Source organism: Physeter macrocephalus, chromosome 2 (assembly GCF_002837175.3).
Source record: "Physeter macrocephalus isolate SW-GA chromosome 2, ASM283717v5, whole genome shotgun sequence".
Lineage (NCBI taxonomy): Eukaryota > Metazoa > Chordata > Mammalia > Artiodactyla > Physeteridae > Physeter > Physeter macrocephalus.
In genome coordinates this window covers 50,725,919-50,750,794 of record NC_041215.1, presented here as the reverse complement: position 1 = coordinate 50,750,794, position 24,876 = coordinate 50,725,919, and the positions used below count along the sequence as shown (strand labels likewise).

The following is a 24,876-nucleotide window of genomic DNA, read 5'->3' as shown; positions in this document are numbered from 1 at the left end:
ATTTGAACAGACACTTCACCAAAGAAGACATAAAGATGGCAAATAATGACATGAAAAGATGCCCAACATTATTGGCCATTAAAGAAATGCAGATAACACCCACAATGCGACACCTCTACAAAACCTGTTCAAATCGCTAAGATTAAAAAGACTGACCATCCCATGTGTTGATGAGGACGTGGAGAAATGCAGCTCTTACATACTGCTGGTGAGAATGAAAAATGGTGCAGCTACTCTGAAATACAGTTTGACAATTAATTTTAAAGTTAAGTATACATCTACCGCATGACCTAGTCATTCTACTCCTAGGTATTTACACAAGAGAAATGAAAGTATATGAGGACTTATACACAAATGCTCATAGCTGCTTTATTTGTAATAACCAAAAATTTGACAATCCAAATGTCCACCAACAGGCACTTTGATAAGCAAACTGTGATATACCCAAACAGTAGAATACCACTTAGCAATAAAAGAATAAAACCCAATATGCACAACATCGATGAATTTTAAAATAATTGTTCTACATGAAATGAACCAGACAAGTATATATTGTATAATTCTACTTATATAGTACTTTAGAAAATCAAACTAATCTATGGTGATGGAAGCAAATCATTTGTTATGGGAGGGGGGCACCAGGGGTGGAGGGAGGGAATTACAAAAGAATATGGGGAAAGTTTTTGGGGCGAAGGATGAGCTCATTATTTTGACTGTGCTGATGATTTCATGGTGTATACATATCTCAAATTGTGTCTAACCTATCAAATTGTATACTAAAGTTGTGCCCCAAATTATACCTTAATACAGCCGGAGAAAATCCACATGAATTGCTCCAATACTGAGCATGCTTACTTTTTACTACTACAGCTTTTATCAAAAAACAAACATACAAACAACAGCACCCAGACTTACATGTACCCTGGTCTTCACTCTGGGTAAGACCAGGACATGTGCATTGCAGTAAACCCATTGTATTTGACTTCTTTTCTGCCCATGACAGGCGTAAGTAATTGATGGTTTTATGTACTAAAAATCTACTAGTACATCGATATATAGGATTTCCCTCCAAGAGTCCTCCAGGTCACCATGGGAATGTATTTCTAGCACAGCAAAAACGGACAACATACGAGAATGTGCTGATTTTGGGGGAAAAATGAGCCATGTGATGGGTGCTATGTAATCATACACTGAAGTTAATCTTGAAGATAAGATTTTATTTTAAGGGGTTTGATAATAAAATAATTGATTATCTCTCAAAAGTTACCTAATAGAGAGGTATATTAAGTGCCACCAAATATATGACAGATTAAGTCAAGAATCTTATTTTGTCCCCAGTACTATAGAAATCCCCACCAATACCAAATAACTTATATTGGCAATAAGGATTTGCTATGTATAAGGATCTTTGATTTTACCTGCCCCAGAACAAGACAAAGGTGCTGTCCTGATTCTTTCACTTGGCTGGGCCCTTGACATAGAGACTACTTACTGGGTGGAGTATACAAGACTACAGAAGAATCAGACAAGAGACTTGACTTGATTCACCAAGAAACCGCAAACTTTCGAGGAAGGTAATTTGTAAGGTATAGCACTATAGCCATGGAACTTTAGAGTAGGATGAGATGGTTAGAGATCCCTTCGTTCAATAACCTCCAATATCAAGTTTGAGAGGACAAATTACTTGCTTGATGTGGTGGAGCTAATTTGAGCCAAACTAGGAGAAGGTAATCACTTGTGAACCCACTCTTTTCTTGGTAAACCATACTTGCCCTTTGTTATTCATGGTAGGTGACAAAAAGACCCACTGAAATTTTATCATATTATTTTGAAAAAAATAAACTGTAGACCCAGCCTTGATCTCCCAGCTCATCAGGACACAGAGCTAGGGAACATTTTCGGAGTTGTTCCAGATATAAATGAGTTTCTTATCTTTTTTTTTGCAAGGTGCTAATTGAACATTTAGGTTACTGAATGAATTTAAAAGAAAAGGAAAAAAACTCGAACAATATGAAACTGGAAGTTCATTTACAATCTTTTGGAAAATATTAATTATTCTTAGTAAAGAATATTTTTTACCAAAATGATTATTTTTCATTTAACTCTGGCAATCTCTGAAGTATGATGTACTTTATAAGACAGGTCCTTTCACTGCTGTGATTCATGGTAGTATCCCAGTTCCTTCCATCTGTAAAATGGGTATAACCCTGAGTTCTAGTGATCCAAAGTGATCAATTCTTAGACTGCCCAGTTATGTACTTCAACAGTATTGATATGCAGGCAGAATGTTGTCATTTTCATTCCCCTGTATTAAAGTGCACAGATTTATTCAATACCTTCTTTATTCAATGATTGTGGAAAACAGACTACATCTGCTGGAGAGCAAACATTGTTTCTTCTCTCCAGATGTCTGCTTTTTCTCCCAGAAGTTGGAGAGCATTGGACAAGCAATAACAGATGAACACATGCATAACTACAAATGGGCAAGCTGATTGTTTTCAAAATTGGTATAAACATTTGCTCTTGGGTTGAGATTTAGCCCATAGCAAATCTTTACATTTGCGTTATAAACTCCCAACTAAAAAAAATGTTTATAATGGAAGTGCTGACAATGTGAAAATTCAGTTATGGTCAGGATAGCAGTTTTGTTTAAAAATGCCATTTTGTGCTTCCATATTTACTTCTTAACCAGTGACTGAGATGTCAATTTCTCCAAAGTTTTCTTTTCCAGTCCAAGGAAGAATTTGACAACTGTTTTGAAATGAACAAGAGATCTGAATCTCAGCCTCTTGCTTCTTCAACAAATACCGATTAGAGGAGAGATCCACATGCTGGTTACTTAACTCCTTACATAGATGATGACAATGTTGATGGTGATGATGATAATGAAGAATGAGACAGAAGACAGTTAAGCTTGCTGCTGAAGTGAGGTTTTGCTTTTATACACTATTTGAAAAAGAAATGGCAGCAATTATTAGGAAATACTTTGCATTCTCTGACCTTGAGTATGCTAAAACACAGTGAGTACATTGATTAGAGGTGATTAAGTAAGGTCAGAGAAATTCCTTGACTTGCTTATAAGTCACTTGGTGTAGAACTAAATGTGTGGTTTTCACTATGGGGTTGGTATTACAGTGAGTCCAGTGGGCCGAATCAGGTGTTCCTCATGCGTCTCATGATATAAATACACATATGGCCCTCTTTTACATAGTTGAATTGTAAAGACTACCCTACTATTCACTCCCAGAACGGCAAACAAATTTTAAAAAAGAAAGGAAAACCAATAAAGACGTAGACATGTGCTAACAATGCATCTTTATGAGTGAGGGGTTTTCTTTTGGAAAACTGTGGTTGAGTGGAAATCATAGGAAATAAGCCAGTGGTGGGAATCTCCGCCCTAACTTTTGGATATCAGGCAACTATTTTCATTTGAATATTTCCAGCTATTATTTCTGATAATCCAGATTCTTACCTAGATTCTCACTTATTTGCAAGGGAATTGAAGTATTTTTATTATAAAAGGGGAGAAAGGAGGGGAAAAACCAAAATATCCCAAAGATTCAGTTGACACAAATAGGCAAGGACTCCCCATACCCAACTTCAACATATGGGTCTGAGTGTAATCCAGTCCTACTCTCTTAGGTTCAGACATGAGAAGGAGGACATCCTAGACATAAAAACATCTCACAAATTTCTCTTGAAAATGTTAGAGCCTCTTGAAGGCAGAAAAAATATGTTGAAGTCTGAGTTCCCTGTAGGCTACTAATACTTAACACTTGCCCAATACTGTATTCAAACAATTAAGGCATACATGTAAAATTTTAACATTTGTATTCTCCTGCATTCAAGCACACAAATAACAGGATACTGTGCTCACAATAACTCTCAAGTTAATGCATGAAAGAGGGCTACTGCTCAAATCTAGAACCTGGGTAATAAGAAGCCATTCAAGCATTAGAAGAAAATGTGGATTTTGCCTTTGTACTTTTGTTTTCAAGTCTCAAATCATGTAAGTGTTCAACCTTACCCAAGGTTAAGAAGACTTGCATTGATCTTATTAGTATTTGTGGGGAACAATCTGGGTGGTGGTAGAGTAACAATCCTCTGAGTGGCTTGATATTCCGAGTATTAATACTCAGCCCTCTCTGGCTGTTAGATTTCTGGAACTATTTTGAAAAGAGTGTTATACACCATCAGAACAAAATGAAGAGGGCATGTGTATGAAAACATGGAGTCCATTCTCATTTTCCATATTAATGAAAGAGTTAATTTACTTAGGACACTGAAATACTTTCACATGAAAGGCATACCTTGAATAAAATGGTACAGCATAAACCTTAGATAGCTAGTTAATATTGCTAGTCATTTTGAATTTTTACTGTAATTTAACATTTCATAAAAATTATGTATATTTGTATATTGAGTTAAAAGAGCACTGATGGACAGAATAAAAGCAGAATTAAAGATAATTTTTTCCCAAATGAGATCTTTTTGGCTTGTCCTTTTACAATTATTGCTCGAAGGACTGGAATGTGTACTTTGTTTATACCTCAATGATTCCCATAAAGGCAGCACTGTATTACCACATAAAATAACTATAATAATTTGCTGTAATTAAAGAAAAATGTGTTTGTGCAGAAAGCACCTAACAACCACAGTTTTGGTGAATTCTTTTCATAATCCTTTGATCAGCACTGTAATGTAAGCAGATTTAAAATATACTTTCTAGTAAGTGGCTTGCCTTTTTTTTTCTTAACTACTTGGTGATATACTAATTAACCATGCTCAATTGATTGCTTTCAAAATAAGAACTAAGAGCTCTCATCTAGTCAAGTGGAAGCTAATTCAACTCTTTTACACTATGGCAATGATACGTCTCACATCCACACTCATACCCACACCCACACACCCGCCACATGTAGTATAGTAGACGTACTACATTCTGGGTCTCTTGGTTTGAGTCAGTGTAGCTTGACAATCACATTTCTATGGATTTTCGTGTGTTATTTTCTTTTAATGCTTATGAGAGTGAGTATAAATGTTCATTTTTCATTCACAGACTGGAATTGTTTTCAGAATTTTTTTTATGTCATTTGACAAACTCTCACATCCAGGAAATATGCTGTTCATTTGGAAGAAAGCAAAAAAGTAAATGGGAGAAAATGAACTCCAATCAGGCAGAAGCAAACTCTGACCATTTCATGTCTTAACTTATCCCAGTTGCCTCTCTCTCTTTTCTTTTCAAGTCAGAATTAAACACATCTAATTTGGGTTGACAAAACACTAAATCATTTGACTATGAGATTATCGTAAGGAGCCGGAGCATCTAAGTGCATGATGTTATTCTGCAGTAGAATACAGAATTTTCAGATCCTCGTTACTGTGCATCCCATGAACATCTTCTCCAGCCACATGGATAAACGGGGGTAGGTGATACAATACGTAACTACATGTCATGCACAGACCTGAAAAACTGGTTTCAGCTTATATAAATCTCAGTCCAGGCATTACACAACAGGAGTTTAAAATGTTACATGTAAATCATCCAGACTTAAGCTTCTTAGGAAACACAAACCATTCTCCAAGGACATATGAGACCAGAACTTCAGAAGATGCTGCCTCACTGTGGACGGCAGAAAACAACGGTTCACAGACCACCCTGGTGTGCAGTAATCAACAATGTAGTGGCCCACTTTATAAAGGCGTCAGACAGTCTGTAAGCAAAAAGGCAGAACCTCCAACTGAGACAGGCCCTGCTAATAAGTGGCTTCTAGTCAAAAGAAAAAGAAAAAGCCAGCTTTAACATATGCAACAGGTCTCATGTCACAACATATTTACTTCTTTTGTGTTCTATCTTCTTTCTTTTGGAGCATCGTCGTCAAGGATGTCATCTTGAGACACCATAAGCAGTGGAAGAGAGACCCTTCATGTGCTCAAGGCCTTTCATTTCTTCACTGTGGGGTTGCCCTTGTAAATATCTCATCACATGCCTGTTTCGCCTGCTGGACTGTGAATTCCATGAAAGTGGTAGCATGTTCTGTTCATCTTACTGTCTCTAACTTTCAATATATTGTGTCCATAAGAAGTCATTCAATACGTACTTGGAGAAAAAGTTGTTCTATTCCAGTACTGCTCTTAGTGATCTGGGAGATTCTGGACAAACCACTTCACGGTTTTAGCTTCAGTTTCCTCATGCAACTTTAAACATTTGACAAAAAATTAGCAAAAGAGGTGATATAGTTGAAAAAATTTTTTAAATATTTTTATAAAAAGCATGTGTTTGCAAGGTGCAGGTTTGGGCACTTCTTGCAATATACACTAAATTATCTGAATAATAGAATGATTATATGATCTACAATAATTTAATTGAAGTTGTCTTACTCTGACAGACAGAAGTTCTGTGATCTTATGTTAAAAATCATTCACAAGAATGTTGTTGGGCTTCCCTGGTGGCGCAGTAGTTGAGAGTCCGCCTGCCGATGCAGGGGACAAGGGTTCGTGCCCCGGTCTGGGAAGATCCCACATGCCGCGGAGCGGCTGGGCCCGTGAGCCATGGCCTCTGAGCCTGCGCGTCCGGAGCCTGTGCTCCGCAACGGGAGAGGCCACAACAGTGAGAGGCCCGCGTACCGCAAAAGAAAAAAGAAAAGAAAAAAGAATGTTGTTAATTTCTATAATTTATATAACACATTAAATGTAGAAAAATAACAAAGCAATTGCTTCAGAAAGTATTGAATATATTTCTGTTTCCTTATAATTCTGACTTTATATCAGCAAAAGTACCTCAGTTAGTGCTCATACCTGCTGTGATAAGTAGAGAGACTAAACCACATTTTGTCAATAGGGGCAACCTGCACAAACTGGGCACACAAATAGAAAATAATAATGTTGAAGAAAGTGTAATTAATTAATTCAAACTTCAAGATAAGATCACTGGATCCTGCTGACCCTACATGTTAATCAGTTGATTGATTAATTGCCGCAATCATAATAATTATATGGTGCAAATCTAAGTACACTTAATGATAGTGCAGAGAGAGTTAAAAGTTCTTTTCAATCTGCATATCTTTTCTCTTTCTTGAGTCAAAGGAGTTGGTTTAATTTACTTTAAGGATATTTTTTGGTTTGTAGAGCTTTTGTCAAAATTAGTCAAGGTTTAAATTTGCTTGTCCTGTTAACCATTTTTGGTCATTTCTCAATGTTCTGTTTAAAAATTTAAAACAATCTCACCTCTGAAATAGTAATTTTACATTATACATATTCATCAAATCATATTACTTTTTTCACACGTGGAAATCCCAATTTTAGGCTTTAATATTTTTTTGCTACACACGCACACGCACACACACACGCATCAGTATATATGATGGTATCTTGGATTTTGCCAAATATTTCATTCTGAACACTCTCAACTTCTGATCAGCTATTAGGTGTTCCAACAGCTGTATTCAGTTGGGTTATCCTGGAATAATTTCTTGCAGTACAAAGGTACACTGAACTGTCTTGCTCTGAAGTCTATAAGAACAATGCCAGGAAGAAAAATCAGTTCATAGATGAGTTGTGTTTGGTCCGGTCTTCTACTTGCATGCAAAACAGTCAACATAGCTTCTCTATTTCTGTCAAATACAGTTCTGTTCTCTTGGTCATGCAGGTTTAAAATCTGACCATGACTGTCTATCCAAGTTGCCATTAAATCTTTGCAAATTTTCTTTTTTGTTGTTCATCCTTCTTATCTATACTTTCTTCTTTTCCTTTTTTTTACAAAACAGTCAAAGATTTTCAAGTTGGTGAGAAGCTTAGAACTCATCTAGCTACTAGATGCTTTTTAAACTTTTGCATGCAGATGAATAACCCGGGGAGCTTGTAAAAAAGGAATTCCTGGGCTCCTTTCCCAGAGATTGTCATTCAGAAAGTCTGGAATCGGGCCCCAGAATTTTTATATCTAACAGGATCCCAGGTGATTCTGATGCTACCAGTCTTCAGACCACGTTCTGAGTAGCACATATTCTATAAATTTTTGCAAGGTCACATATCTTCTGAGAATCTTGTCCCAGAAGACACACGGGTGCACATATACAGAAACCTGGCCAACACTTTGGGCAGTGGATCATGAACCTCTTGCATATCTATGTATCTCAATTTCAGAATTTTGACATGGTATACTTTCATTACTTTAGAGAGAAAAAACTGAGTCCATGAGTGGTTAGGTTACTTGTCCAAGGTCATACTCGACTGGTAGCCAGGTATAATGCCAGGTGGACAACACAATACGGTTTTACGTCTCCTGTCTCTCCTCTTGAATACATCTTGTCAATTACCACAAAATAATTTCTCTAAAAAATATTTTTCAGTTTTTCACTACTTTCCTCAAAAATGTTTCATGGGGTTTTCTCTGCTGTGGATCAAAATGAAAGCCCTTCTGTAGTATTGAATTCTGTGCAATTAATTAGTTAATTTATTGACCAAATATTCAGTGAGTAGCTTTTCTGTGGAAGGTACTGTGTTAGGCGGGAGGATACAGGATCAAATACTACAGTTGCGGGCTGCAACCTTCATGGAATTTATAACACTTAACCGTATCTCCACTCCTTACCTTCTGTTGTTATCGCCACAATCTTTACTGCTTTTTATTCAGATTCTTCACTGTCCCCAGAATAACACATTCATCTCAGGGCTGGAGCCGGTACTCATGTTCTTTCCCTGATTGACTTTTCAAACTCCACATACAATGAATGACTCCACAGTGAAGTTATTGCAACCACTGTACTTTTCTCTCTCTCTTCTGTAGAGTGTTCATTGCCTTTATCCCTTGTTGTGCCGCAAGATCATACAGAGTCGCATATTCTTCTCTAGTTTAGAGAATTTACCTCTTACTTCTTCGGTATCCCACTCAAGGATTGCACACCTTGTTTTGGCGTAAGACACTGTGATGCCAACAGACTATATACAGCAGGAACATAGTCTGTACGTGTTCTCCTTTTCGGCTTCATCAAGGAGAAAGGACAGAAATCAATGGTTCCCGAATCTGACTGTACATCAGAATCACCTGAGAATTTGCTCACTGCTTTTTAGTAAAAATTTCTCAACCTCATCTCAGGCACACGGAATCAAAATCTAGCAGAATGGGTCCAGGAATCTGTTCCTATGAAGGTGATTTGGGTCAAAACCACTTTTGGGATCCTCTAGAGTAACTGCTTCTGGGATCTCTCACAACACCGTCAACTCGCCCTCTCTTTATACTTTTTAGTTTTAGCTTTTTTTTTTTTCATTATTACAGATGTACTTATTGAAGAAACTTGAAGAACATAAAAAAGCAGAAAAAAAATAAGAAATGAAGGCTATATAGTCAATCAGAGACAACCCCTGTTAATATCTGAAATAAATACTTTGTCCTTTCTCTACTTATAAATAATTCCATACATATTTTAAAATAGGTTAATACCTGTACACCCTTATGCTCTCTTTTAATATTTACTGGCATTTTACCTTGTGAGTAATGCTTTCTATAACATAATTTAACAACTGTATAATATTTCATTATATGAATGTGCCATAATTTAACTTTCCCCAAATTTGGACACATATGTTACTTTTACATTGTTCACGATTATAAATAACATTTCTATGGGCAACTTTGTGCACATACTTCTGCCTATCTATAAAAATTTCCTAAGGTGAGTTTCTAGATATGTAGTAGCCAATACAAAGGTATGCAGATTTTTAAACCTTTTGGTGTATATGTAGTTAAAATGTCCTCAAGAATGTTGTAAGACTTCCAGTTCTAAGTAGCTAACAATTCTTGCCTCATCATGAACTTTAGCTGGCATTTCATCTGTAGCCAAGTTTTTATATGATCAGCAGTTCTTTACAGGTATCATCAACTTATACCTGTACAGCATACTCCACTATGTGGAAACTGCATCTTTTGTTAAGGTTATTAAATTTTTGGCTATCTTCCTTGCAGGTTGCCACCAATGTTAGAGAAAAGAGATCTCCAAAATAATCAATCTCCTGAAGTAAACTTTGATGAGATGTAACATTAAAGCTAAAAACCCGAGGCAGGAGAATGCTATTTTCTTGTGCGATACCTTATTCTGGCCATCTGTTTAACAAATATCTGGTTCCAAAGAGTGTCAATTAAAACCGATGACAAATCTTAATAACATCGACTTGTGAATATCAGCAAGACCAACTTTGTGCTATTCATGTAGTTATCTTACGGCAGTTGAGGTACCATCAGATTTTACATGGATACACAGAGTGGTTTTTGCTCTCTCTCTCTCTCTCTCTCTCTCTCTCTGTTTTTAACCTCTCAGAACAAGTAATCCAGAACACCCACTGTTAAGCAAGTTTGTAAAACACAGTACAGCTTAGCATTGGGAAATCCCAAATCCGGTGCCAAGAAGTTCATGAATACAGTAATGAACCCTCCCGTGTCAAAAGTGAGCACTGTTTAACAGAGCAAGTAGGAATGGCCCTCGGGATGCCCTGCAGCTGGGGTTTTCCTATTGCAAGAGAGCAGAAACTTCACGATGGTAGTAGTTGTAACACCAGATCCTGTAAAGACTATCTACTCAGTCTGCAAAGTAAACTAAAAGGAATGGCTGCTCACATTTGGTCCTGATGCCACCGACATAAGAAACTCAGCAACAGGAGCAGTAAAATAGGAATTTGGTGGCAGATGGAAAGGTCTGCGGGAAGTGTCCACCCAGTTTTGTTTGGCCCATATTCTGAAACAACTAGAATAAACACTTAGTGTCGTAATTTATACACATATCAGTACCAATAAATCAGAATCATGCAAACAGTCATGTTTATTATATTCTTGTTGCTTAATATTCATGACAGTAATTTATTTTTATAGTACAGTTTCACTGTTTTCTCCACCATTGCCCTGCATTTAAGTCTGGCAAGTTGTATTAGCAGGAGTTCAGGTAACCCTTTGAATACTGCAAAAGTTCACTAGCCTTATCAAAATACTTTATTTGCTCATTTAATTTCCCCTTTCTTCTCTCATAAATTTTTAAACCACCAAGATGAAGTCTTTGTAAATTATATAGTAATACCATTTTGACATACAGAAAATATGAAGACTAGAGTCAGCATATTCCTCTGAAGGTAGCTGTAAAACAGAGCTTTAAAGACAGATAAGAACATCTGGAGAGATGTAAGCAGTTAATTCTTAAATCTGCTCTCAGTAAAATGGGCTATATTAAGCACAGTTTCCTCCTCTCTTCTTACTCACCTAACTCACCACCAGTCCTTCCCACTCCCCCACTTCAGCAGTCCATTGCTGCTAATTACAATGTATTGTTAAAGGAGGAATTACATGAAACAACCAACACAAAGCCCGTTATGTTTTTGCATTCACCTAGTGCTGCAGCTACACAGATAACTAAAACATGGCTCCTACCCCAGAGATCCTTAGGTCAGATTAAGAGATGGAAAACAATATCGTACAGTTCTATACCTAGACATGAGACAGCTTAGACTCAGTTTCATACTTAAAAATTCAACAGAGATAATTTATGATTAACCATCAGAGAAAAAAGTCACAAACATATAAGCCTGGAAAACCAATTTTACAAAAAATAATTCCCAGTTAATGGCACTCTCAAGATCAGTGTATTTTTCTGTGTGTTTGCTCTGTTTCAACAAAGATGTTAAACATTGTTTAAAAAGTGGACGATCATTGCATGTGAGTGGACATAGTATCAGTATTTAAACTCTGGTTGGGCTTTTTCTGTTATGAATATGATGGGTTGAAATAGTGAATCTATTTTATAGACTCCATGAAAATATATTCTAGCACATGACATGAGAGGTAAAGCAATGCTTTGTTGTAGTTCTACCTTTCAATTAAATAACACATATGATGAAAGTTGTAAGAAATTTTATGTTATTTCTTAATTCACTTGCTAGAAAATGTAATAAGGACATAGTGTCTTGTTTCTACACTTTAAGCATTTTCTTCTCCATCTGCTAGGAGTGTTTGAATTTCACTGGTGCTTAATTTTATTTTTAAAAGTTTTTCCAGTGACCCAGGCATGAGAATGAGTACCTGTAATGTTGCCTTGGATACAGAAAGCAATAAAAAATTTTGTTGAATTTGTTTTAAGTTGAATAGCCAGGACAGAAGCCTTTCTTAAATAAATAATGAGGTTTTGAGACCATGTGTATGAGCATAGCAATTTATTCATGTTCTATTTAGTTTCCTTTCATTATAATTCTTGACGACAGAGTCTTCATCTCAGCTACATCTAAATCTACTAATTATCTCATTTCTAAGTAGACTCTTGCTATCACTTTGTCCAAATTAGGCAAGACTGTTAGTTTCCTGGTTAAGAACAACAGCTTTGGAGTCTTCCAGAGAGGGGTTCAAATCTCAGTTCTGCAACTTTCCAGCTGGTAGGCTGAGGCATGCTATTTAAGGTCCATGAGCCTCAGTTTTCTAAATTGAAATAATGGGAATAATAATATCTATCACAAAGGAGTGTTTTAAATACTAATTTAAATGGCAAACTGTTCATATCGTACTTGGCTTTATCCAAGTGAAAATATGGTAAGTAAACCATAAATTGAAACTGAATTATATGACCAGTCTCAGGGTTTATTTATATATTAACATTACTCTATTAGTTTACCATATTTATAATTCAAATTAATTCTTAAAACTGTCCAAATGTCTAAAGAATTACACTTTGTAAATTTTTAATGCCCCTCTCTACAATTCTTCTTAATGGCACAGTATTTGAAATTCTTCCCAAAATGTTATAAAATTGTTCTCTCTCATTGTCTCATTGTTGCAAATGGCCTTCCAGTCTATGCTACACGGTCTTGAAATGCACTCAAGGACCTGGATGTGGGTATGGAATACACACTGTTCAGATTTGCAAATGTCATAACGCTGAGAGGAAGAGTGAATGATGAGACTGAAGGATTTATGGTTAAAAACTTGGATTTTGGTCCCAGTTCCAACTGTTACGTGACTCAGGTGAGATTAGTCTTGTGACTATGCAAAACTTAAAACTTAAAGCAAAACTCCACTGCCAGTGTTACTGTTTTTACAGCCTGGGATCATGAGGGAAAAAGCACAATGGGTTGCATGCATATTTCTGCACGTAGGTTTAAAAACACACAAAATTAATATGAGAGAGAAATGGGTAAAAGTGACACCAGGAACTTTAAATTCAATTTTAGACCCCCATAATATAATTAAATAATATTAATAAAGAGCTAATTAAATCGTGTGTGGCAGTAATAGAAAGATATCGCCAGAAAAAGGGAAGAAACTTCATCCTACACTGGTTAAGTTGTACAACTAAAATATTCAAGTATGATTTCTGTTATTGCCTGAAAGTTTTTGTCCCCCGCCCCACAAATTCTTATGTTGAAACCCTAACTTCCACTGTGATGGTATTTGAAGGTGGGGCCTTTGGGGGAGGTAATTAAATGCTGGTGAGGTCATGAGGGTGGGGCCTCATGATGGGATTAGCATCCTTCTAAGACGAGGAAGAGAACAAACTTGCTCTCTCTCCACCACATAAGGATACAGTGAGAAGGTGGCCATCTGCAAACCAGGGAGTGAGCTTTACTGGAACCCAACCATGTTGGCCCGCTGATCTCAGACTTCCAGCATTCAGAACTGTGAGAAATACATTTCTGTTGTTTAAGTCACCCAGTCTATGGTATTTTGTTATGGCAGCCCAAGCTGACTAAGATAATTTCCAAACTTTAGAGGGGCACACTTGGAAGAGTGTGATCTTAATTCTTGAGAATTATTGAAAGAACAGAGAAAGAAAGGAGAATACTAAACAGAGGTTGGAGCTTATGTTTTAGGTCTTTTCAAATATTAAGGAACTGTTAGAGAAAGATGCTGTTTGGATTCTGACATTGACCAATGTGATTCTTCTAGTTATGTTCTAGTTGGTCTGTCTTTCCCCTTTGTGGAGAACTCTGGGTCTTCTGCTTGGCTAAGACATATTCATTTAGAGGTCCAGCTCTCAGAAGCCCTGAGCGTTACAGATCCTAGCATCATAGATAGGGGCTTCAGAAGTCTTTCTGTGTCTAATATTACTCAGGATGATTTTTTCCTAAAACATTTTCATAACAAAGCACAAAGGAGTAGAAATTTCAAAAAAATATTTCAATGAGGTGATAGTTCCTTCTTAGGTGCCAATAATACACAAAAGGTGTCAAAGAACAATCTTACCATGGGGCTTAGAGTTAGGAACCTGGAGGAGAAGCTCAAAAGATCATTGATTTCATGTATTGGAAGGACAATATCAGCCTGCAAACTAGCATGACAGATGGCAATAACTGGGTCTACCCATCCGTTACTTGGCAGACGAATGGACTTGAGATCTGAAAGAGTCAACCTTTCACCTGTTGGATGCTCCAAGTGAGAAGTAAAAGAGAAAGGGGCCAAGAGCTGATTGGTTAGACAGTAATCATGGACTCAGGGCCTTAGACATTTACCCTTTTAGAGTTTCAATTTTCTGAAAAGTGAAGGTGTTGCATGAAATAAAAGGGACTGCACATTTAAATAGAAAACTATAAGTAAGTCAATGAAAGGAAGAAACTCATAATTATCCAGTGCAACTTTTTTTCTATCCTGCATGGATTTTTAAAAAAATATGTGTTTGCTTTTGTTTTTTCAAGCATATTACTTATAAAACCAGCACTGCTACTTGCTTTCTATAAAAGGGTATCCATTTTCCATGTTTCTGTTTCCCAAAGTGTAGGTAGAAAATGTGTGAGTCAATCCTTAGGGAAAGGCTCCAATCTCCAAACCACATGGCAATTCTCAGCAAGTATATTGTGCTGTTCCAACCTGAGCAGAATTCCCCCAGGAGATGTATAGTACTCTGGCAGACATGACTTCTAAAGTTTAACTCTCCAAAACAATAAAGAGTGAGCCAATGAAGACATGCTGCATTTCAAGGAGCCCGTGATAGCCCTAGAAGCTATTAGAAGAAAACTCTGTTATCAACTGAGAGGTGGAGAATTAGAGTAAGGACAGGTGCCTGAGCCGATGAGAGCATGTGCCTGCCTGTGAGCAAGCAAGAGGAAACAGGGTAAGGGGTCAGTTCTCACCCCATATCAAGGTTCAAAAATAGCTCAGGGAGATTAATAGGAAAGTTCTCTTGAGATCATTGGAAAAGTTTTGTTCTTTTTGGCCGCACCACATGGCTTGTGGGATCTTAATTCCCCGACCAGGGATTGAACCGGGCTCTCGGCAGTGAAATCGTGGAGTCCTAACCACTGGACCGCCAGGGAATTCTCCAAAATAAGTCTACCTTTTAAAGCTAGAATGTCATAAGTTGTGAGAGCTGAAAAGAAAAAAAAATGAAACATTTCAGCTTTGGAGAATGAGTGTGTGTGAGTGTGTGTGTGTGTGTCCCTGTGTCTATGCATGTGTATGAGGAGGAATGACTTCTTGCAGAATATGGTTTAGTTGACAACTCTTTGAATGTGTTTTTCTGTGAGAAAGATCTACAGTGTTACGAATATGTGCACAGGCTGGTGTCTAGCCTCCCCCTTCTACACCCTAAACTCCTCTCCTGCCAATGAGCCTATAACCCTCACAAGAGAAAACACAGGAACACCATCAGCAAGGTAGCTAATTTCCCAATTGTGAGAAGGCATTACTTGGAAGTTGTCTTTTCTGGTGTCACTATCAATGTCACATTTACTAATAACCAGTAGAAGTAAGGCAGCATCAGGTTGGAGAAGATGGTTAGCCTCTGAGTTATGATTAAGATGTATGTTCTATAATGAAGTGACAGGCTTTGGAATAATCAGGTGGAGTTGGGCCTGGGAACTGCTGACAGAACAAAGGAGAGATGTCATGAGATAAAGAAAAGTGGGAGTTGCTGGATCTCAAAGCAAGAGAATATCCTGGATTATTATCTTAAACATATTTGGTGCTGTCTGGAATTCTGGAAACAAATATTAAAGCAAAATAAAGATGGTCATATGTGTCACTTGAGACACGTTATTGGAGGAGTGGAAAGATTGTGGGAATGGACAGGAAGGTCATTTGAGAGTGTGGCCTGAAGGATAGGCTGATTTGATATTACTAGCTAACGTTCACTGAATGTCAAGTGCCAGAAACCCGTAAATAAGCGCCTTGTCATAATTAGCATTTCATTAAACTCCCTGCAGTCCCCATGGGGAAGATACTACTTTTACATCCTGCTTCTAGATGTAGAAATTGAGGTGAAGAGAGGTTGAGGACTTGCTCAAGGTCTTAAAGGTAGTAAATAGTGGACTCAGAATTTGAATGGAGGTGGTGGTGTGCCCCGCAGGTAGAAATGTTAGCTTCTCTGATGAGGTAGGCCTCACTGAAAAGTGAACAGGGGAGTGGCAACATGTCCCCATGCCTGTAGCAGAGGGGTTGAGCAGACAAAGACCCTCCATATACCTGGGGTATTCAAGGAAAGGCCAGGAGATCAGCGGGCTTGAAGGACATGGTCCAGGCAAGAGAGCTTTCGGGTAACCAGACATGAAGGGCTTTGAAGACCTCACAAAGAATTTGGCTTTTCCTCAAAAGGAAACGGCAAGCCAGTTGCATCATTAGCTTATCTTTATCATTAGAACCACGCTGGACTGGGTGAGAGAAAAGAAACCTACTGGGGAAGTAGGAGAGGTCATTCTCCCAGAAATGTGGCCAGAATCAGAGTTGGGAGTGGGTCGGCAGAAAACTTTTTGGAAGGTCTCTCTGTGGTGATCACAAAGCAGTACTGGTGTTAACCTGAGAATGTGAAATGAGACTGGCACCTCAAAGGCCACAAACCCTCATTTTCATTAGGATCTATTGATGCTGTGACCCTGATAACAGCCGATGAAAACCAGTGACCTAAATCTACATTAGAGGAGAGGGTCACGATAGCTGTTTTCCACTGAGGTACTGAGAAGAAAATTCTGCATTTTGCTATATATTTTTTAAAAGCATCTCTCTTCAGTGGGAGCAGGGATGCTCAGGAAGCTGACTCATGAAGGCTGACTGGCTGATCGCTCAGCTTGAAAAGTTTATTGCTTTGAAAAGTGACCTCATAAGGATATGGAAGAAAGAAGTGCAAGAAAGTTTTAAGGAAAAGCAAAAAGACAAGCACCACATTTTCTAATGGAGCTGATGTCTTACCACTCAGTTAATTTCAGCGTCAAGGTCCAATTTTAGTTCTGAATCACCTTCTAGGTTTACTTATAAAGGACTTTTCATTAAGCCAAATTAAGTAGATGGAGGTCCAGTTGTTTATTATCTAGCACTAAACCATTCCTACAAAAAGACACCTGTGCAAGCCATTTGGCTCTAGTCAACGATTTTTTTTAACAATTTAATTATGAATATAATTAGAATGAGTTAAGAGACAAGCTAGGCATCAGCCATAAAATTTCTAGTTTGCTAAAACACACACACACACACACACACACACACACACACACACATGCACTGATTAAAAAGCAACCGCAACAAAAACCCCTCCAAGTCTCTGAGCTTGCAGTGGAAACTGTAGTAAAAGGGGAGTATTTGTAAAATCTACCTTTATTTTAATTTCAAATTTCCTTGAAATGGTGCTGTAGAGTATATTTTTATACTACGTTATTTTTATATCTCTGGTTTCTCTGTGGTGACCCTTTAAACCCTGCTTTTTCCTTTCTCTGGTCTTAAGGTAATTTGTCACTATCATGCTTTCATGTTTAGCAACTATTTGTAGTCAAGTGCCTTGCAAGCTCTGTTTCTTTTCTCCCAAAGAGTGTCATCATGGAGTTGATGATGCATCAGAAATAGTTTGACCAAAGGGCAAGATAAAGTCAAGAGTAAAGCAAATATTTGCAAATATACTTGACTAGTTTTTTTTCCCCAATTACTTATTGAAAGTATACTTTAAAGGTAAAATGGCATGATGGCCATAGGAAAAAAACCATTAAGACATGCAATAGATACTTTCTGACACAGGGCAATGTCTTTAATTTAGATCATTTTTATACGAGGATGGTGTGACTGACAGATGTATAGTAGGATGAGTTATATTTAAGGACTAGGCATGGGGTATGCTCTACCTTTGGTGCCTTGATTTTAAAGATGCTTAGTCAACCTTATGGATACCATTTCTCACAATTTGTTTCACTGCTTAACTGATCAATGTGTAGCAAAAGTAGGCATAAATACTGTCTTCAAATAAGTGTGTGACTACAACCTTTAAATTGAAGACTTGTATGAAGCACCTTTACTGTCTCAGTTTGTTGCTGGCTTGCCTAATCTCCAAGTGTTATATACATAAATACATATATATATTAAATAAACATGATATATAACAAATATGATGCATAATAAACATGATCTATAATAAACATTATATCTGTAATATTACTTAAGAGTAACTGAAAACGAGCATAAGGGGACTGCTGTTGGACCCATAAGGTTGTTTTGATCTTGGAGTTAGCATTGATTGCATTCCCATGATGGGGCCCTGCTCAGGGGTGGGAGGAAAAGTAATTATTTTTATACACAAAAGGCAACTTTGGAAATCTAGAATACAACAAACCCCAAATCATGCTCTAGTAAGAGCAGCACAGAGCTGAGGTGAAGGTGACCAAAGTGAAATTATCAGATAGTCCTTGAATAAATGAGCTTTGGCCCAGGCCTGAGACAAATCTCTAAGCCTATCCTGCACAAATAATAGATAAAACATCTTGTAAGGAAATTCACGAGGTCCTTTCTCTTTACTTCCCACTCATCTCCTAATCAACCTATGGTTTCACTGTTATCTCAACTCTGATGATTCTTTAGATTTGAGACAGGCAGATGAAGACTGATGGATGAAGCACATTTGTGACATGGGTGTAGAGAAGGTGTAGGCAAAAAAAATGGCTCCATAAAGATGTCCAGACTTTACTTCCTAGAGCCTGTGAATACGTTACTTTACACGGCAGAAGAGATTTTGTAGATATGATTAAATTAGGGACCTTGAGATGGGGTAGTATCCTGGATGACCCGGGGGTGCCCAATGTAATCACAAAGGTCCTCAAAAGTGGAAAATGGACTGAGGAGGAAGTCAGAGGGAGACTGACTACACACGAGGTCAGAGTGATGTGATGTCATGTGACTGCTGCCTGTGAAGGAGGTGGAAGGGGACCTCTGGCTAAGGCATGCAGGCAACCTCTAGAAGCTAGAAGAAGCGAGGAAGTGGATTCTCCTGCGGAGCCTCCAGAATACAATCCTTCCAGCACTCTGATTTTAGCTCAGTGAGACTAAGCTTCAGACTTCTGTCCTATAGAACTATGTGGTAATAAATCACTGTTATTTTAGGCCACTGAGTTCAAGGTAATTTGTTACGTCAGCAATAGGAAACTAATACACATGTCCTATAGGAAACAGTGCCTCTAATTCGGAAAACACAAAGAAATCTGAACACCCTGAAGCAGCCCTGAAAGCACCACTCCAATATGAATTAGAATGGCAGAAGCCTCTAGAAAGAAGCCATCCTGGTAAATCGGGACTCTGTGCAATAGTGTCAGAAAAGAGTAAGGACATTATAAAAGAAAAAAAGCAAAGAAAAAGAAAAGCAATTACAGACGCCAGGAATAAAATAAATTAAAAATCTGCACAAGAAAAGCACGATCCAACTATAAAGGGAACCAAATGTGGCCAAGAGTTTAAGCAATTTTTGGAGTGTAATAAAATAGATTCTGTTGGACCTGGTGAGGAATACTCTTTGACAAGAGGAGAGATTGTGACAGTGAATCCTAAGGAAGGAATCTTTGTGAAACCTCTTGGACAGGTAATGAACAAGACTTACAAACTCATAGTAATGCAAATATCAACGCTGCTTATTAGTTTTCTAATTGGTCAAACTATTAAAATTTAAAGGAGTTAATAACCAGTGATTGTGAAAGAAAGGAAAAGAGGTAAAGGAAAGGGTAGAAAGGAAAATATACTTACCTTACAAAGGAAAGTTAGGAGTTACTGTAGAATGCTGAATGAAACAAGAAACAGAGGTTTATGTGTATTATTCAACATTCACATATAATATGACTATCAAATGCTGGAGGAAGTGAAGTAGAATAAATTAATATTTCATATTAGGTATTATCTATAGTAGATAAGTCAAGAAGTAGAGATATTACCCAGAGTTATGAAAGTAACTACTACAAGAGATGAAAACTGAAACAGCTGAAGGAGGTTTCCTCTCATGAATAGGCCTGGGGATGTGAAGTGATAGGGCCCAATCCATCACTTTCCATCATAAACTCCTCTGTAGAATCTGGTTCGGTGCATGTTGTAATTTGATAAAAGTGAAGAACTGTAAAAAGGAACATTAATAACACTTCAGCTTGAAACAGGTACTCATATGAAATAGGAAAGTAACATTGTATATATTTAAATGAATTTCAAAAGGGGATGGGTGAACAACTGGTTATAAAAATAATACAGGGCTTCCCTGGTGGCACAGTGGTTGAGAGTCCGCCTGCCGATGCGGGGGACACGGGTTCGTGCCCCGGTCCGGAAGGATCCCACATGCGGCGGAGCGGCTGGGCCCGTGAGCCATGGCCGCTGAGCCTGCGCGTCCGGAGCCTGTGCTCCGCAACGGGAGAGGCCACAACAGTGAGAGGCCCGCGTACCGCACAAAAAAAAAAAAAAAATACAGTGGAGGGTTAAAATGTACTCAAAGAGAGCAATATTTAAAGCACTGATGCTTTTAATATCTAATAGTAAATATTGAAACATAGCTCACTCTTGGAAACTTTTAACTTATTTCTAACCTAGAACTCCAATACTAAAATTTCTGATCATTTAATTCTAACCTTGGTTAAAAAAACAGAAATGACACGATCTTATATAGAATGATATGGGATACATAGGTTTTATATAGGATGATGTAATAGACAGATATTTGGCAACAGCTAGTTAGTTATTCTTCCAGCAAGATTTCTTTTAGATAAACAGTCCCAGAAATGCAATGTAGGATGATGGAAAGTATTTATGTTTTAGAGTCTGCAGCTTAACGCTAAACCTAATCTTCTGAGCCATATGAACTTGGGAAATATTTTGTGACTCACTTTATTCCTCTGAAAAATGAATTTCTTTCAAATCATTTATTGAGCAACTAATATAAAGAAAATGTTATGTTGTATTATTCTCATAGTAACTTTATGAGCTAAAAATTACTTTCCACATGATTTTTCCATTTCTTCTGTGTCTCCTGTGTTATTTTCAGAAATAAATTAGATAATTATAAAAAGTGTCAACAAGTTTTCTTCCTCTCTTTCCCTTTCCCAGGAATTTTGGAAAAATGCAGATAGTAAAATAGAAAAGACACTGTTTGTTGTCTCTTTTCTTTGGATCTGTAGAGGTACCAGAACAAAAGAGATGGGAATAGAGGTAAACTTCGTACATTTCGTAGGATTTAGATGTACTGGAAATGTCCAGACCCCCTGCAGGCTTTTAGCCACAATATTGCATCACCTATCATAAAACTCTAAAGCCGTGTTTTTGTACCGAGTTCACATTTACAGTATTAATAATGCCTTCGGCACAAGTCATTTCCAGGGAATTAAGTCCTTGCAGTCAGTGGGTAAAATCCCCATGAAATAACCTGCAGGTGACCCAGTTGCATTGACCTCAAGTATAGAATTTCAGATCAATAGCTGCAGTACTTGGATTCTGAAATATAAAACAATCGCTAGTGTTTTTGTTACCCCAATGGGTGTTATCAGACAGGGAATCACTATGGCAATTGTTGGTTCTTATCATATTAATGCTTGTTTTTGTTCCAAAAAGAAACTACTTTAAAAAGTAAATGCCTTCTGTTCCCTCTTCTTGGAATATGTAATGATGACTTTCAAACACATAATAAAAATTAACAGTATTTCAAATAGCACAAATGATCATTAATTGCTTGTACATGAAAAAACATTTCTTCTTCAGAAGCAAAGCATTCCAGTTGGATGTAAAATTCCTTTAGGTCTATTCACCTTTTCACTCTGTCATGAAAGGGTAACAGAAGATCTCTCAATTTGGGGCCAAACAGAAATCTTGAGCCTTCACAAACTGGGCTTGGGGGTAGTGAGACAGTAAAGGAAAATAACGTTATAGCTACATGAACCATGACAGTGACTGGCATGGAGTTTTGCTAGTGGCTAACCAGAGACCAGACATCACTTCAAGCATTTACATCAACAGAGGGAATCATTTTGATGCAGGGAACTGGTTACCCATGTGATGAAGAAGCTGAGAGCCAAATAAGGAAGCCTGAAGTCACCAAGAAACCAGCCACTGCAGGAAGCCACTACCAGGCTGGAGGGACAAAGGGAGGAGGGTCTACATCACCAGATGGAAGATGGAACCAGAATGGGCTGAAGACATGGAGGACATGGATCCTCAGGTAGAGAAGCTATCTGAGGCAGATGGGTGGGCAAGGGAGAGGGGGTGGAGGATAAACTAAAAAACTGGCTGGTCTTTTCCTTCCCCCTCCCTCTAGCCATCTACCCCCAGAGACTTCCACTGACTGTAGCAGCAGGAAGCCAGCCCTCAAGAGCACCTCTGCGATACATCTGGCTAGGGTCAACCTTCCACAGGTACAGAGCAAAGAAGTGATGGATGAAGACGGTCAAAGAAGCCTAGAGCCAGCCTATATGGACATCTCGCCTGCAGACAGATCTCACCTGGCTGGTTCCTCTTCATAAAAAGCAAAGAATTCATGGGTAGGTCTGTTGAGCTTCTCGTGGTATAGATTTTACAAGAGGCAGTGAGAGCTATGATAAAGCCCAGCACTTCTCTGGGACTGGATATGGATGTCCTTATATTTTGGAAAAATTTTTTTACTCAGTTAGTGCACCGTGGAGTAAAAGTGCCTCCTCTGGTGTGGTTTTGCCATTTCCAAGGAACTATGTGGCCATTCTGCCATTGCTTAAGGATATTTAAACAGGAACTACAACCTCAAGCTGAGTTAAGAATTCAAGAACTAATGTCAAGGTTTTGTCAAAAATGCACGATTAGCAAACATATGTCCCTTTCCCGCATCATATTTCTCAGCCATATTAGCCTCTTGGTTAGTCCCCTCTATTTGACATATTAAAAATACTAAGTACTACATGAATTAGGTAAGGCAAGCTTGCTGAGTGATTCTCCTTGCCTTGAGCAATGAAGGAAAAACTCCCGTCTCTTCGCTTCTAGATTACTTTCTCAAACAAAGCTCATCTAGAGAAACACTGTTAGCATTTGTTCATTATCTTACATCTTTAAAGGACTTTCTAAAGCACTATCTCATTCATTTTCTCCATAGCCTATTTGATAGGTGTTGGAAAAAATCCTCTCAATAGCCATCAGTCAAAATAGCATGCTGCCTACCTCAATCCTGCTTTGTTAAGTTCTGACCATGCCAGTAATTCTGAAATTCTGTCCAGTTTGGAGTCAAGTCTAGGACAGTCCAGAGATGGTCCTCCTCTTTATGAAAATTCAAAGGACACAACCTCACATGGGTTTGAGGGCCTGCTTCCCACATCTCTGAGACTAAGGGAATGGCTTGCCTAATATCTTCAGAATCAGGTTAACTAAAGGAAGCTTAAACGATGGGTATCCTACATCATAGCCCTCAAGTCAGCACATGCACAAATATATTTCCAAATGAGACAATTCTCACTTAAAAGTATGGTGACCACGATGTGAAATGTGTATGACTTCTTTAAATATACATAATCAGAAATATGTACCCAAATGCAAAAGCCCCCAATGTCTTACCAGAACACTGTCTTCGCATTATGAGTGATCTCCCATGCTTGAGTGTTCCAAGATGGAATATCAGAATAAACTGTTATGGAAATTCACACTTGTTTATTTTTTCTTTATTCCTCCTTTTAAAAAGAAGTTAAGAGAGCCTGGGAACTATAAAATACTGTTCTTCTTGAGAAGCAGAGAGGGCTCATGAAGTAAAAACTCTGACAGGGAATATGAGCTCCAGCCTCACTTCAAAACCCATATGTAAAGCACTGCTACTCTATTCGACAACAACAACATCTGAAATTGTGAGCAGGCAGCAAGAGAAAGACCTTGGGAGAATAAGTTCTGCTTTATTCCTCTTGATATCATTTTGCCAGAGCTTTAAACAAGTGTGAAGACTTTTGTGAAATGAAAAAACAGAATAAAAGGGCATATTGAGGGGCTGTTTCCAACAGGCTCCCCATATCCCACTCCCCCTAATGGGAACACTGTACACACAGCCATCCAAGATCAGACCTCCTAAGTAGAGCATTTTTTTTTCTTGGAGATTATTCTCATTTGGACTTTAATTAAGCTCCTGCCAGGCTTCCAAGCTTTTTAATTTTACCTTTCTTTCTTCTTTCTTTTTCCTCCTTGAATCAGCTTGCTTGCCAGGAAACTTTTTCCAAGCTGTCACAATCACAGTAAGTACACCCTAAGATGTTAAATTTAGAGATGTACTAATCGTTGCTGCTCCGAGAATCAATAGCCGAAGTTTCCTTGCATTTGGAAAGATTTTCATTCATTCATTCATTCGTTTTTCCGTGTGTGTGTGCGCGTGCGCGCGTGTGCGTGTGTTATGAATGAGAAAATAATAGAAAGGAAGTTTCAGGGACTATACAATGACTATTGGCTAGTAAGTGATACAACTCAACCTCCCATAAAGCCACCAGTTTAACAGAAGAAACTTTCCATTACTTAATTTAATATTCACACTGTTTGTAAGCAAATTGTAGCCAACTCTTTACTAGTGTTGGTGGGTGTAGGGTGAGCGAGCCTTGAGAAGGTGATGCCTCAGCTGATGATTTAACACCTCTTTAATGAAATGTAATATTTAATTCACTTCAGTTCTTTTTCAAAACCCCCTTGAACTCAGTTAAACTCATTGTGATTCT

The 24,876-nt window shown here is 37.9% G+C and overlaps 1 protein-coding gene across 1 annotated transcript in view; it reads right to left on the bottom strand.

Moving 5' to 3' along the window:
- ARHGAP15 (Rho GTPase activating protein 15) overlaps window positions 1-24,876 on the bottom strand; it is a 590,590-nt gene that overhangs the window by 102,473 nt on the left and 463,241 nt on the right. The window lies entirely within an intron of this gene.